Below are 15,385 nucleotides of genomic sequence, written 5' to 3' on the forward strand. Positions count from 1 at the left end.
CCTAGCATAGCATTATGCCATGCTATACTTACACAAATGCTTGTCTAGCTTTGGCTGTAACGCATAGTTTGTAAATCTGAGATGACAGTGTTGTTAACAAAAGGCTAAGCTTGTGTTTGAATATATTTATTTAATTTCATTTGCGATTTTCATAAATAGGAAACGTTGCGTTATGGTAATGCACTTGAGGCTATGATTACGCTCCCGGATACGGGATTGCTCATCGCTAGAGGTTAACAAACTATAGTTTTGGCAAGTCGGTTAGGACATCTACTTTGGGCATGACAAGATAGTTTTCCAACAATTGTTTACAGACAGATGATTTCACTTATAACACCACAATTTCAGTGGATCAGAAGTTCACATACAACATGTTGACTGTGCCTTTAAACAGCTTGGAAAATTCCAGGAAATTATGTCATGCTTTAGAAACTTCTGATAGGCTAATTGACATCATTTGAGTCAATTGGAGGTGTACCTGTGGATGTATTTCAAGGCCTAGCTTCACACTCCGTGCCTCTTTGCTTGACATCATGGGAAAATCAAAAGAAATCAGCCAAGACCTCAGATAAATAATTGTAGACCTCCACAAGTCTGGTTCATCCTTGGGAGCCATTTGTAAATGCCTGAAGGTACCATGGGTGTCTACAATAGCATGCAAGCATGCCATCATACCGTTCAGGAAGGAGACGCGTTCTGACTCCTAGAGATGAACGTACTTTGGTGCGAAAGGTGCAACTCAATCCCAGAACAACAGCAAAGGACCTTATGAAGATGGAGGAAAAAGGTACAAAAGTATCTATATCCACAGTATTTTTTATTTATTTTTTATTTCACCTTTATTTAACCAGGTAGGCTAGTTGAGAACAAGTTCTCATTTGCAACTGCGACCTGGCCAAGATAAAGCATAGCAGTGTGAACAGACAACACAGAGTTACACATGGAGTAAGCAATTAGCAAGTCAATAACACAGTAGAAAAAATGGGCAGTCTATATACAATGTGTGCAAAAGGCATGAGGTAGGCGAATAATACAATTTTGCAGATTAACACTGGAGTGATAAATGATCAGATGGTCATGTACAGGTAGAGATATTGGTGTGCAAAAGAGCAGGAAAGTAAATAAATAAAAACAGTATAAAAACAGTATGGGAATGAGGTAGGTGAAAATGGGTGAGCTATTTACCTATAGACTATGTACAGCTGCAGCGATCGGTTAGCTGCTCGGATAGCTGATGTTTGAAGTTGGTGAGGGAGATAAAAGTCTCCAACTTCAGCGATTTTTGCAATTCGTTCCAGTCACAGGCAGCAGAGTACTGGAACGAAAGGCGGCCAAATGAGGTGTTGGCTTTAGGGATGATCAGTGAGATACACCTGCTGGAGCGCGTGCTACGGATGGGTGTTGCTATCGTGACCAGTGAACTGAGATAAGGCGGAGCTTTACCTAGCATGGACTTGTAGATGACCTGGAGCCAGTGGGTCTGGCGACGGATATGTAGTGAGGGCCAGCCGACTAGAGCATACAGGTCGCAGTGGTGGGTGGAGGTGGGTGGTATAAGGTGCTTTAGTGACAAAACGGATGGCACTGTGATAGACTGCATCCAGTTTGCTGAGTAGAGTGTTGGAAGCCATTTTGTAGATGACATCGCACTAGCACGAAGTCGAGGATCGGTAGTATAGTCAGTTTTACTAGGGTAAGCTTGGCAGCGTGAGTGAAGGAGGCTTTGTTGCGGAATAGAAAGCCGACTCTTGATTTGATTTTTGATTGGAGATGTTTGATGTGAGTCTGGAAGGAGAGTTTGCAGTCTAGCCAGACACCTAGGTACTTATAGATGTCCACATATTCAAGGTCGGAACCATCCAGGGTGGTGATGCTAGTCGGGCATGCGGGTGCAGGCAGCGATCGGTTGAAAAGCATGCATTTGGTTTTACTCGCGTTTAAGAGCAGTTGGAGGCCACGGAAGGAGTGCTGTATGGCATTGAAGCTCGTTTGGAGGTTTGATAGCACAGTGTCCAATGACGGGCCGAAAGTATATAGAATGGTGTCGTCTGCGTAGAGGTGGATCAGGGAATCACCCGCAGCAAGAGCAACATCATTGATATATACAGAGAAAAGAGTCGGCCCGAGAATTGAACCCTGTGGCACCCCCATAGAGACTGCCAGAGGACCGGACAGCATGCCCTCCGATTTGACACACTGAACTCTGTCTGCAAAGTAATTGGTGAACCAGGCAAGGCAGTCATCCGAAAAACCGAGGCTGTTGAGTCTGCCGATAAGAATATGGTGATTGACAGAGTCGAAAGCCTTGGCGAGGTCGATGAAGACGGCTGCACAGTACTGTCTTTATCGATGGCGGTTATGATATTGTTTAGTACCTTGAGTGTGGCTGAGGTGCACCCGTGACCGGCTCGGAAACCAGATTGCACAGCGGAGAAGGTACGGTGGGATTCGAAGATGGTCAGTGACCTGTTTGTTGACTTGGCTTTCGAAGACCTTAGATAGGCAGGGCAGGATGGATATAGGTCTATAGCAGTTTGGGTCCAGGGTGTCTCCCCTTTGAAGAGGGGGATGACTGCGGCAGCTTTCAATCCTTGGGGATCTCAGACGATATGAAAGAGAGGTTGAACAGGCTGGTAATAGGGGTTGCGACAATGGCGGCAGATAGTTTCAGAAATAGCGGGTCCAGATTGTCAAGCCCAGCTGATTTGTACGGGTCCAGGTTTTGCAGCTCTTTCAGAACATCTGCTATCTGGATTTGGGTAAAGGAGAACCTGGAGAGGCTTGGGTGAGGAACTACGGGGCGGAGCTGTTGGCCGAGGTTGGAGTAGCCAGGCGGAAGGCATGGCCAGCCGTTTGGCCAGTGCTTATTGAAGTTTTCGATAATCATGGATTTATCGGTGGAGACCGTGTTTCCTAGCCTCAGTGCAGTGGGCAGCTGGGAGGAGGTGCTCTTGTTCTCCATGGACTTCACAGTGTCCCAGAACTTTTGGAGTTGGAGCTACAGGATGCAAACTTCTGCCTGAAGAAGCTGGCCTTAGCTTTCCTGACTGCGTGTATTGGTTCCTGACTTCCCTGAACAGTTGCATATCACGGGGCTATTCGATGCTATTGCAGTCCGCCACAGGATGTTTTTGTGCTTTTTGGTCGAGGGGCAGAAATGACTAATCAGGTCTGGATGTGAACCAAGGGCTGTATCTGTTCTTGGTTCTGCATTTTTGAATGCTGACTGGCATGCTTATCTAAAATGGTGCTGAAGTCATTTTACTTTTAAAGTGTGAATGACCATGCATCCTCAACTGACGGGATGAGGTCAATGTCCTTCCAGGATACCCGGGCCAGGTCGATTAGAAAGGCCTGCTCACAGAAGTGTTTTAGGGAGCGTTTGACAGTGATGAGGGGTGGTCGTTTGACTGCGGCTCCGTGGCGGATACAGGCGATGAGGCAGTGATCGCTGAGATCCTGGTTGAAGACAGCGGAGGTATATTTGGAGGGCCAGTTGGTCAGGATGACGTCTATGAGGGTGCCCTTGTTTACAGAGTTAGGGTTGTACCTGGTGGGTTCCTTGATGATTTGAGTGAGATTGAGGGCATCTAGCTTAGATTGTAGGACTGCCGGGGTGTTAAGCATATCCCAGTTTAGGTCACCTAACAGAACAAACTCTGAAGCTAGATGGGGGGCGATCAATTCACAAATGGTGTCCAGGGCACAGCTGGGAGCTGACGGGGGTCGGTAGCAGGCGGCAACAGTGAGAGACTTGTTTCTGGAGAGAGTCATTTTCAAAATTAGTAGTTCAAACTGTTTGGGTATGGACCTGGAAAGTATGACATTACTTTGCAGGCTATCTCTGCAGTAGACTGCGACTCCGCCCCCTTTGGCAGTTCTATCTTGACGGAAGATGTTATAGTTGGGTATGGAAATCTCTGAATTTTTGGTGGCCTTCCTGAGCCAGGATTCAGACACGGCAAGGACATCAGGGTTAGCAGAGTGTGCTAAAGCAGTGAGTAAAACAAACTTAGGGAGGAGGCTTCTGATGTTGACATGCATAAAACCAAGACTTTTTCGATCACAGAAGTCAACAAATGAGGGTACCTGGGGACATGCAGGGCCTGGGTTTACCTCTACATCACCCGCGGAACAGAGAAGGAGTAGTATGAGGGTGCGGCTAAAGGCTATCAAAACTGGTCGCCTAGAGCGTTGGGGGCAGAGGATAAGAGGAGCAGGTTTCTGGGCATGGTAGAATATATTCAGGGCATAATGCGCAGACAGGGGTATGGTGGGGTGCGGGTACAGCGGAGGTAAGCCCAGGCACTGGGTGATGATGAGAGAGGTTGTATCTCTGGACATGCTGGTTGTAATGGGTGAGGTCACCGCATGTGTGGGGGTGGGACAAAGGAGGTAACAGGGGTATGCAGAGTGGATCTAGGGGCTCCATTGTGAACTAAAACAATGATAACTAACCTGAACAACAGTATACAAGGCATATTGACATTTGAGAGAGACATACAGCGAGGCATACAGTAATCACAGGTGTTGAATTGGGAAAGCTAGCTAAAAACAGTAGGCGAGGCTAATCAGCTAGCACAACAAACAGCAGGTAAAATGGCGTTGACTAGGCAACTGGGCCGACAGATAAACAAACAAGCAGAATGGGGTACCGTGATTAATGGACAGTCCAGCGTGCGTCAGCTATATAGCCAAGAGATCAGTGTCCAGGGGGCAGCGGTGGATGGGCAGGGAAGCTGGGCTGGCGAGTGTTATCCAGGTTTTAAAAACTAACAATGACTAAATTGCTTGTAGCTAGTTAGCTGGTTAGCGTCTGGAGGTTCTTGAGTGTGTCATAAAAATAAAAATAAAATTAAAAGTAATAGCGATTCCGTATCACAGTGGGTGAGGCAGGTTTCCGGAAGGTATAAACAAAATAAAAATCAAAGAGAGATAGAAAGTAAATGGGTTCAGAGTGTTTGGGATGCGGTGATTCAGATGGTTAGCAGGCCTGTGCTAACAAGCTAACAGTTCGTAGGCCCGGGCTAGACAAGCTAGCCGTTAGCAGGCCGAATTAGCAAGCAGGGAGATAGCGAGGGCTAGAGAGCTAACCTTTGGGGGACGTCGCGATGGGGTGAGTCTGTTTATTCCTCTTCATGCTGTGACATCGACAGACCGGTCGTGGGCCCGGGTAATTGTAGCCCAGGAGTATGCTACAGGTGCTCTAGTACGCTAGGTGAGCTGGAGACACAGCGTTTCAGAAAGCTTGCGGGCCTTGGCCAGCAGATGGATCTTTGGCGATGTCGCAACGAAAAAGCCTGTTGAAACCACCTCGGACGATTATGTCGGCGGACCAGTCGTGATGGATCGGCGGGCCCGTGTCGGCAGTAAAGGGTCCAGGCCAATTGGCAAAAGAGGTATTGTTGGGCCTCTTCGGCTAGTCGGGAGATGGGCTTAGCTCAAGGCTAACTGGTGCTGGTTTGGGACAGAGACGTTAGCCAGGAGTAGCCACTCGGATTGCAGCTAGCTAGTTGCGATGATCCGGTGTAAAGGTTCAGAGCTTGCGGTAGGAATCCGGAGATGTGGTAGAGAAAGAGCAGTCTGATATGCTCTGGGTTGATGTCGCGCTGGTGTCCTAGTTAGCTTTGAAGACCGCTAGCAATGGCTAACTGAGTACTAGCTACTAGTAAAACAATTCCTAAATCGACACAACCTGAAAGGCTGCTGAGCAAGAAAGAAGCCACTGATCCAAAACCGCAATAAAAAAAGCCAGACTACGGTTTGCAACTGCACATGGGGACAAAGATTCATACTTTTTGGAGAAATGTCCTCTGGTCTGATGAAACAAAAATATAACTGTTTTGGCCATAATGACCATCTTTATATTTGGAAGAAAAATGGGGAGGCTTTTAAGCTGAAGAACACCATCCCAACGTGAAGCACTGGGGTGGCAGCATCATGTTGTGGGGGTGCTTTGCTGCAGGAGGGACTGGTGCACTTCACAAAATAGATAGCGTCATGAGGTGTAAAATTATGTGGATATATTGAAGCAACATCTCAAGACATCAGTCAGGAAGTTAAAGCTTGGTCTCAAATGGGTTTTCCTAATGGACAATGACCCCAAGCATACATCCAAAGTTGTGGCAAAATGGCTTAAGGACAACAAAGTCAAGGTATTGGAGTGGCCATCACAAAGCCCTGACCTCAATCCTATAGAAAATTTGTGTGCAGAACTGAAAAGGGGTGTGTTCCGAGCAAGGAGGCCAACAGTCCTGACTCAGTTACAGCTGCTCTGTCAGGAGGAACGGGCAAAAACTCACCCAACTTTTGTGGCAAGCTTGTGGAAGGCTACCCACAACTTTTGACCCAAGTTAAACAATCTTGAAGCTAGGGGGCAGAATTTTCACTTTTGGATAAATAGAGTGCCCAATTTCAACTTCCTGCTACTCATGTCAAGAATATAAGATATGCATATTATTCATAGATTTGGATAGAAAACACTCTGAAGTTTCTAAAACTGTTTGAATCATGTTTGTGAGTATAACAGAACTTGGTTGAGGTTATTCCCCTTGTGCAATGAAGAAGTAGGCCAACTCGGAACTGGGGACACTTTTGTGAGTTGTGCAAGACATGTAAAGCAGCGCTGGTTTGTTTTCTTTCCTGTATTGAATACAGATTGCCCCGTCTACAATTTGATTGATTATTAACATTTAAAAATAGCTAACGTTGTATTACAAAAGTAGTTTGAAATATGTTGGCAAAGTTTATAGGCAACTTTTGAAATATTTTGTAGTGACGTTGCGTTTTTGTAAGCTGTTTTTTCTGGATCAAACACGCTTTATAAATGAACATTTTGGATATATATGGACGGAATGAATCGAACAAAAGGACCAATTGTGATGTTTACGGGACATATTGGAGGGCCAACAAAAGAAGCTCGTCAAAGGTAATGCATGTTTTATATTTTATTTCAGCGTTTTGTGTATCGCCTGCAGGGTTGAAATATGCTAGCTCCTTTGTTCACTGCTGGTGCAGATGGTGCAGGCTATCAGATAATAGATTCTTATGCTTTCGCCGAAAAGCTTTTTAAAAATGTGACACATTGGCTGGATTCACAATGAGTGTAGCTTTAATTGAGTATTTTACATGTGTGATTTTCATGAAAGTTTGAATTTTATAGCATTTTATTTGAATCTGGCGCTCTGCATTTCCCCTGGCAATTGGCCAGTTGAAACATTTGCATCCCGCCTATCCCTAAGAGGATAATGATTAAAGGCAATGCAACCAAATAGTAATTGAGTGTATGTAAACTTGTGACCCACTGGGAATGTAATGAAAGAAAGAAAAGCTGAAATAAATCAGTCACTTGTGTTTACTTGTTCCAGCTGCAATAAAGGTTGTTAGCTGCATTGTTTGGTTTCGGGGACTGTTGGAAGCCTCTGTAGCAGATTGACATTTATTATCATGAATCTTGCCATGAAGTCAGAACTGAGCGATTTCCGCTTGCTGGACCAGCTGCAAAATCAACATTTGCTATATCGTAAAAATGTATGAAGACAAAAATGAGCTTTTTGCTCTTAGAATTTAAGGTTTGGGTTAGGCATTAGGGTTAGCAGGGTGGTTAAGTTTAAGCTTAAAATCAGATTTGATGAATTTGTGGCTGAGCCAGCTGGTGACCAGCAGAGCTGCTTCCAGGGTAAGATTCATTACAATAAATGCCAACCTGCTCCTCAGTAGAACAGGACCTGTATGACATTGATTTGCCTTTGACAGCTGCTCTCTCCACGGTAGCCCCCTCCTCCTATTCTCTCTCTCCTCACTCTCCTTCCTGGTCCAGGGAGGTAGCTGCAGGCAGCTGCTCCGTTCCATGTAGCCTGGTCTCAGACATAGTAAACAATAATCTGGGACACTCAAATTAGTATGATACAGTGCCTTCAGTATTCACACCCCTTGACATATTTCACATTTTGTTGTGTTACAAACCAGAATTCAAAATTGATTAAATAAAAACCTTTTTCACCCATCTACACACAATACCCCACAATGACAAAGTGAAAACGGTTTTTTAGACATTTTTGCTAATTTATTATATTCAGGATTGACCTGAGGGATGGATTCCTGTTGGACTGGAAAACATAGAGACAGTGGTGGGGCTTTTTCAACAAGGATGGTTCCGTGCTATGTACCGGATTCTTGGATAAGTGGTCCCTCAACACTCAACCCTCATGCCTCATTGTTTGTTCTTGTTTCCCAATTAACAGCTACTTCTCTCATGAGTGGGTCTTGGAGATGTACAAGTGCACAGCAAGTCAGAACCAGCACAATACTATATTGACGCAGATGAGGTGGGATGAATCTGTTTTTTTTTTCATCTTATAGTCGAGCATTTACCCTCTCAACATGGATCTTGTTTCTCGCAATGTCTTTCATGAGATGTATCTCACTCTCTGTGAACCTTCTGTGTTTCAGGAATAGAAGAATATTCACAGTGACTCCTGCAGGCATCAAGCTCTGGAACAACAAGCCTTTGTATGCCAACATCATGTCTCCTACACACATGGAGATTATCTCAAACCCCAACTTCTGGACAATGGCTTTATACGACAGAGATGTTAACTAGCTAACTAAATAAATCTCTGGTGGGCTACTACTAGCTAGCATGTTACCACATGAAAAATTATAACTACACAGACAGTGAGTTAAGGTTAACTAGCTGGCAAGCTCACTAAAGACTTGTCAATAAAAAGGTCACAACAGTCATTATGCTGGCCTATGTTGATTTTCTTTTCACTTGTAATGAAGGTAACATGAATTGTACACGTAAGTACCTAGCTAAACACAGGTATTTGACCTAACCAAAATAACTTTTTAGCAGCTAGAAAACAGGGCTTACCTTAACACATGGCTCCAACGACACATCCCGATATGACAGAGGTTGGAAAACGATAATATGGAGTAGTGGTTACAATCCGGTACATAGCACGGAACCATCCTTGCTTCTGATTGATCGACGGACTGACCTAAGGTTAGTTAGTTAGTTACAAAGGCCAGTGTAATTCCCAAAATTCTAGTAATAAAAAAAAATGCTACGGTAGCTCATTGGAAAGATGCCAAACAACAATACACATGAGAAATACACAATTTCAATCATTTAAATGATAAAATACAAAAAGGCTACAATATCTACTTGTTACTTGTTAGATTCCTAGCTACTTTTTGCTGAGAGTTTGCGTCAAGAAATTGAGTTTTTTCCAACCCTGCAACACTGCCTTGCAAATATATTGATAAAGGTTACCTTGTCCAAGAGAGATTTTAGCAGTTATCAAAATGTCACGCTAGGGTAAGCCTACACGGGACACAGACCTTATATGAAGTAGTTCTAAAATCCCCTAAAATGAATGGTGGAAAAATGATTGGAACCATTTCCGGGTTTTTACCGCAAGGTTTTATGTGTATGACTCATACTGTGGTACTCAATTGCAAATAGGATGCACGTTTTAGAATATTTTTACTCTGTACAGGCTTCCTTCTTTTCACTCTGTCATTTAGGTTAGTATTGTGGAGTGTTATTGTTATTAAGCCAGCCTCAGTTTTCTCCTATCACAGCCATTTAACTCACAGCCATTAAACTGTTTTAAAGTCAGCATTGGCTTCATTGTGAAATCCCTGAGTGGTTACCTTTCTCTCCGGCAACTGAGTTAGGAAGGAGACCTGTATTTTTTGAAGTGACTGGATGTTTTGATACACCATCCAAAGAGTAATTGATAACTTCACCTTGCTCAAAGGGATATTCAAATAATGCTTTGTTTTTTTACCCATGTACCAATAAGTGCCCTTCTTTGCGAGGCATTGGAAAACCTCCCTGGTCTTTGTGGTTGAATCTGAGGGACCTTACAGATAATTGTCTGTGCAGGGTACAGAGATGAGGTAGACATAAAAAAATCATGTTAAACTCTATTATTGCACACAGAGTGAATCAATGCAACTTCTTATGTGACTCCAGAATTATTTAGGCTTGCCATAACAACGGGGTTCAATACTTATTCACAGAAGGCATTTCGGCTTTTTATATTTTTATTAATTTGTTTTTTTTTTAATCTAAAAACATCGTCATAAGGTATTGTGTGTAGCCCAGCGACCGACACAAAATCTCAATTAAATCCATTTTAAATACAGGCTCTAACCCAACAAAATGTGGAAAAATTCAAGGCGTGTGAATACTTTCTGAAAGCACTGCATGTTATGTTTGGTATGCTTTTGTAAGACTTACTTACTTAAGGCAAAAATTAAAGGAAGGGGGTGGATCGGTGTTGTTTGGGGTGGGTGGACATATAGCGTTACCTAAGTACCAGCTTTGCAACTACTTAATTTCAATCGAGTACAAACTTAACTGAACAGACACAGAATACAATATGAATAGTTTATTGAATCGTTTGGGGTTGTCTCCGAGGAATGCTGGGCAGCTGGCATCAAACCGTTTTGTGTTGTAGATATGAGGTAGTAGAGCAGTGGCCTGAAGGCACACACTTAATGCGTTGTGAAATGTATTGTAATGTTTTTAAAATGTTATATAACTGCCTTAATTTTGCTGGACACGAGAATGAGTACATTCATAGCCAGCTGAGAAGAGCTGAATTCCATTCTCGGCCAGGATGTCCCACTTGTGATTCTCTAACATCTTCTCAGGGAACCTAGTCGTGGAGGAATTACCTGAGTGTTTGTAGATTGAACATTGGAACAAGGGACGTAGATTCTCCGTCAGGGGAGACACGCCATCTGACATGACTTAAACAACACAGAAACATACCATTGTTGAAAGACTGTTGCTGTGGCGCAGTGGTCTAAGGCACTGCATCGCAGTGCTGCTGCGGTGTCACTACAGCCTGAGAATCGACACAACCGGCTGTGACCGGGAGTCTCATAGGACAGCGGGTTAGGGGAGGGTTTGGCCGTGGTGGGAGTAGCCTAGTGGTTAGAGCGTTGGACTAGTAACCGGAAGGTTGCAAGTTCAAACCCCCGTGCTGACAAGGTACAAACCTGTCGTTCTGCCCCTGAACAGGCAGTTAACCCACTGTTCCTAGGCCGTCATTGAAAATAAGAATTTGTTCTTAACTGACTTGCCTAGTTAAATAAAGGTAAAATAAAAAAATAAAAATAGTTGGCTTATCGCACTCTAGCGACTCTTTGTGGCGGGCAGGGCGCCTGCAGGCTGACTTTCGTCAGTTGTTGACTGAATGTACTCTTCCTGGGGCCCACCAACACATTGGTGCAGCTGGCTTCCGGGTTAAGCGAGTGTGTGTAAATAAAAAAAAATAAAAAATAAAAATAAATCCTGCTTGCATCTTTTTTTCTCTTCAGTGTTATTCCTTTTCTTTTCAACAAAAACTGAAGAGATTAAATCAGAACATCATTGAAAATAATAATATAATTATCATCAATTGTCTCTCCATCTCATTCTGTCTGTTATTCCATTGTATTATAATCATTATTTTATATATTCTTGGTCTTTATCTGAAAGCCTAGAAGGCCCATTGTTCCCCACTGTTTCACTAATAATTTGTAGAGTGGCTCTATTTTCCTTCAGCATGCATTTTTTCACTATTCTGAATGTCTTAAAGCCATATGTTGTTCTGAAATATGAACACAGAAAAACTGAACATTTTGAACTCTTATTATGTTGGTGATTTGAAAAATTACTATCATGTTCTTGAATTGCATTCTTCTGGTCTCGGTCTTGACATGGTCCCCCCAGGAATCAGTCCCGCTTTAGGTGGTCTCGAACACAACACTGAGAGGGAGATTGATTTACATTTACTATGTTACATCTGCCCCTGATTCCAGGTTGCCTGATGTAGAGTAATTAGCACCATGCTCTCTCTCTCCCTCTCTCTATTTTTCTCTCTCTCTCTCCCCCACTCTGTTTCTCATTTGAAACATGTACTGTATCAGCCTGACCTAGAAACAAGGGACGAGTTTCTTGCTGCATCAACAAGAGCTTGGGAAAATATTTATCTTGGTGCTTGGTGCTCCCAGCATTCAAACTCAGATACATGTAATATGTTCATTAATTTCATGACGGTCTGCATGTGCAAGCTTTTCTTTGACAGAGTGAATTTCTACAGGCCTGTCACACCCACTACTGATAAACAATATGTCTGTGATTTCATATACTGTATGATGTATGTCCTATGCTGAATTTAGTATATACTCTGTGTGAACAGGGCTGGATATTTCTTTGTGTATTAGAATAATAACCAACCAAACATGGGGAGAGTTTGCATTAATAGTGCAAGGGAATATAGTCAGCACTATCAATTCAACATTTTCACCAGACAGTCTGACATTGCCTATGATGTGACTGAGACAAATTGTGCTGAAAATCACTGCAACCTTTCCTTGCGGGGACACAGTCATTTACAAAATAAAGTTGGTCTGTAAACAAAAAATCAAATCAAAAATGTTGTTGTGAAATGTAATTTGTTTGAACACCTGGAGTGAGTGATCTGAAAATGTTAAGATATTGCAAAACAAACATTGCACCAAACCCTTGACAATAGGGGACAGTGGGACTTGACACAGACAGAACACTTAATAGTTGATCTTGCTATGAAAATAAATAATAAATAATATGCCATTTAGCAGACGCTTTTATCCAAAGCGACTTACAGTCATGTGTGCATACATTCTACGTATGGGTGGTCCCGGGAATCGAACCCACTACCCTGGCGTTACAAGCGCCATGCTCTACCAACTGAGCTACAGAAGGACCACATGCCTATGTTCTCCTATAATGTCATATTGCAAATCCAAGGACACAGATGTCCACTGACTGTTCAATTTACTGTAGGGATCTGGGAAAGGCTCATAGAGAAATTTAGCAGACAGCTGTTTTTCCCTCCCCAGGCTGAGTACCTGGAGAGAGAGAATCACATTTGCCAGGGAATTGCATGCTCCAGCACACTTGCCATAATGTGGTTCAGAGGCAGGGGTAGGCAATTGCCTTAGACCTTTCACAACATATTGTAAAGAGGGGGTGGGGGGGCCTGACATTTTATTTAGGTAAGCAGTGACACTATTGCAGCAACATATTTGGTATTTATTAGGATCCCCATTAGATGCTGCAAAAGCATCAGCTGCACTTCCTGGGATCCACATGAAACATGACATAGTAGATAGTACGGAGCATTATTAGTCAAGGACTGAAATACATACATTTAAAACGTCACACATAGCCTACATATCAGTACATACACACAATATCTAGGTCTAATACATAGTGCAGTGCAAATTACAATACAATATATACAATATAAAATGGCTGTCTCTTCACAGTCCCCTTTGTGCAGTAAGGTGTTCTTTCATCTGGTTTTATTGCTAGCTTGAGATACTTGGGGTGGCAGAATTCCATGTAGTCATGACTATATTTTATACTATGCCTTTCCCAGGCTCTGTTCTGGACCTGGGAACTGTTAAGAGACCTCTGGTTGCATGTCTTATGTTGTACAGATGAGTGTTCGAACTGTGTGCCAACTGCTTGAACAGGAGGTTCGGTACCTTCAACACAAGGATTTGCAAAGGATTTGAAACCAAGATTTTTTTAAACATTTGAGCCACTAAAATTGGGGGGCTATGTATAAAAATGGTTGAAATGCCTACACGGTTCATACAATAATATTGACAAAACCCTTAAATTAATGATGAAAGTTTACACTTAAAGCACATTTTGATTGTTTCCTTTCAAATCCATCGTGGTGGCTTACAGAGCCAAAATTATGCCAATTGTGTCACTGTCCAAATACTTATGGACCTGACCCTATACATATTCAGCCCCATTGACATTTTCCACATTTTGTTACATTACAGCCTTATTCAAAAATGTATTAAATCGTTGTTTTCCCTCATCAGTCTACACCAGGGGTGTCAAAGTCAAATGGACGGAGGGCCAAATAAAAAATTTAGCTACAAGCCGAGGGCCGGACTGTTCGAATGTTCATTGAAAATTTTTTAAATGACGCATATAGTCTAGTGAACCTAATTGAACCTACTGAAAACCTAACAAATATATTCCAATATGATCAGATAAATAAAGCAATATTTTCTTATGGCTCTGTCAGTAATCTTTAATTTTCAACAGACACAAAAGACAAATTTCCTTTATATAAAAATCCCCATATCATGAACATTAAATGAAAGAAACCGGTATTCAAGGCACCATCAGTAGCCTATATTTTCTATTTTAGCAAAAGTGGGCTAAATTTACTTCAAAGAAAAAAACAATAATAGCAATTTTCTATCATCCACTCAACTGAAATATTTTTAAAATATAATTGGATTGAAATACAATAAAATAAAGTGCAAAAATCTATTAATCAAAAACAACACTTTGTTTAAGGAGAAGTAACATGCAGTGAAAACAAATATTAAACTTTAACTTTTAAACTTGAACTGAGTAAAAACTCTAAATATGTGATTGCACAGTAATGTTCACTTGTTTGAGGTTGAGGGTGATACTTGGTGGTGTCCCATCTTTTCCACAAGTTCATCAATGTTCGGGGTAAGGCTCTGAGCTGAGGAAATCCTCAGAATTGAGTGGAGGTGTTCAGCAGTAAGTCGACTTCTGTGTGATGTTTTGTTCAAGTTCATCAAAGAAAACAGTTGTTCACACAGGTATGTGCTGCCAAACATAGACAACGTTTGAGCAGCCTGGATGCGCAGCTGGGGCATTGTGTCGGGGAGGAAACGGGCGAACTCCGCAGCACCCACTGCCGCATATTTTGCCCTCAGTGCATCATTGCATTGGAGGTCAATCAACTCCATTTGGAGGTTTGGTGGTGAGCTTTCCACGTCAACAGCAAATGGGTTACCGAGCAGTTCCAACCTGCTTTTTTGTGCTTCAAAGTCAGCAAATCGGCGTCGAAAGTCAGCGGCAAGCATACCTATTTTATCAGCCAACTGTGCGCTCGGGAACGCACTGGTAGAGAGCTTCTCTTTCATGGTCTGGCAGCTGGGAAAGTGGCTCAAATTTTCTTTCCGCATCTGCGTCTCCCACAGAGTCAGTTTGGTTTTAAATGCCTTCACTGTACTGTACATATCAGAGATGACACGATCCCGACCCTGCAGCTGCAAGTTCATTGCATTCAGATGACTCGTAATGTCACACAGAAAAGCCATTTCACACAGAAACATTTCGTCTCGGAGTTGTGTTGTGTCTTTCCCTTTGCTGTCCAAGAACAGACAAATCTCCTCACGAAGCTCGAAACATCTTTGAAGCACCTTTCCCTGGCTTAGCCATCGCACCTCTGTGTGATAAGGCAAATCACCATGCTCCGTTTCTAACTCCGTCAGAAATGCCTTGAACTGGCGGTGATTCAAACCTTTGGCTCTGATAAAGTTAACTGTGCGC

The sequence above is a fragment of the Oncorhynchus keta genome, chromosome 37 (genome assembly GCF_023373465.1).
Source record: "Oncorhynchus keta strain PuntledgeMale-10-30-2019 chromosome 37, Oket_V2, whole genome shotgun sequence".
Taxonomy (NCBI): Eukaryota; Metazoa; Chordata; class Actinopteri; order Salmoniformes; family Salmonidae; genus Oncorhynchus; species Oncorhynchus keta.